Here is a 1,718-nt window from a genome sequence, read left to right as displayed (position 1 = left end):
TCCCTCCTTAAGCCAAATCCTATGAGAATGAGATTCACTCATTCCCTCTCACCTTCCCCCATTTCCCCTCCACTGTAAAAGCCTTTTCTTGTCTGTTTCATGTGAGATATTTTACCTCATTCTACTTCTCCCTTTCTCCTTCCAGTATAATCCTCTCTCACCCCTTAATTTTATTTTCCAGATATCATCCCTTCATCTTCAACTCACCCTGTGCCCTCTATCTATCTATCTATACATACATACATACATACATACATAAAATTTTTTTCCCTCCCACTACCCTAATACTGACAAAGGACTCATGAGTTACAAATATCATCTTTCCCTGCAGGAATGTAAACAGTTCAACCTTAATAAGTCCCTTATGATTTTTCTTTCCTGTTTACCTCTTCCATGTTTCATTTTCTATTCAGCTCTGGTCTTTTCCACAGGAATGCTTGAAAGTCCATTGAATGACCATTTTTTCATTGAATGACCATTTTTTACCCTGAAGGATTATACTCAGTTTTGCTGGGTAGGTGATTCTAGGTTGTAGTCCTATCTTCTTTGCCCTCTAGAATATCATACTCCATGCTCTCTGGACCCTTAATGTAGAAGCTGCTAAATCTTGTGTTATCCTGATTGTGTTTCCACAGTACTTGAATTGTTTCCTTCTGGCTGCTTGCAATATTTTCTCCTTGACCTGGGAATTCTGGAATTTGGCTACAACATTCCTAGGAGTTTTCCTTTGGGGATCTTTCAGGAGGTGATCGGTGGATTCTTTCAATTTCTATTTTGCCCTCTGGTTCTAAAATATCAGGGCAGTTTTCCTTGATAATTTCTTGAAAGATGATGTCTAGGGTCTTTTTTTGATCATGGCTTTCAGATAGTCCAATAATTTTAAAGTTCTCTCTCCTGGATCTATTTTCCAAGTCAGTTGTTTTTCTTATGAGATATTTCAAACGCTCTTCTATTTTTTCATTCCTTTGGATTAGTGTTACAGTGCCTTGATTTCTCAAATTGTCCCTAGTTTCCAATTTCTCCATTCTAATTTTTAAGGAAATATTTTCTTCAGTAAGCTTTTGAACTTCCTTTTCCATTTGGCCAATTTTGTTTTTTTAGGGCATTCTCCTCATTGGCTTTTTGGACCTCTTTTGCCATTTGGGTTAGGCTATTTTTTAAGATGTTATTTTCTTCAGTCTTTTTTTTGGGTCTCCTTTAGCATCACTCTCAGTTTTTCCTCTACTTCTCTTACTTGCTTCTCAAAATCCTTTTTGAGCTCTTCCATTGCCTGGGACCAATTCATATTTTTCTTGGAGGCTTTAGATGTAGGAGCTTTGACTTTGTTGTCTTCTTCTTGTATGTTTTGATCTTCTTTGTCATCAAAGTAAGATAATATAGTCTGACTCTTTTTACGCTGCTTGCTCGTGATCTCAGCCAATTACTTGAGTTATAGACTCTTTGTTAAGGTAGGAGTCTGTTTCCAGTGTGGAGAATGTACTGTCCCAAGCTTCAGGGGTTTTGTGCAGCTATTTTCAGAGATACTTCTAGGGACCTGTGAATTTTCAGTTCTTCCAAGGTGCTATGATCAAGGGCAAAGTGTTTACTCCTTTCCTGGCCTGTGCTCTGTTCTATGAGCACTCTTTTCTGTCTTGGAACTGTGAGGAGTGTTTCCTCTCCACAGCCACTACAAGCTCCATCACGCCAGTGCTCCTCCTCGACACATACATGTCCATATA

The sequence above is a fragment of the Vombatus ursinus genome, unplaced genomic scaffold, assembly GCF_900497805.2.
Source record: "Vombatus ursinus unplaced genomic scaffold, bare-nosed wombat genome assembly UNPS02005459.1, whole genome shotgun sequence".
Taxonomy (NCBI): domain Eukaryota; kingdom Metazoa; phylum Chordata; class Mammalia; order Diprotodontia; family Vombatidae; genus Vombatus; species Vombatus ursinus.
This window is presented reverse-complemented; position numbering follows the sequence as displayed.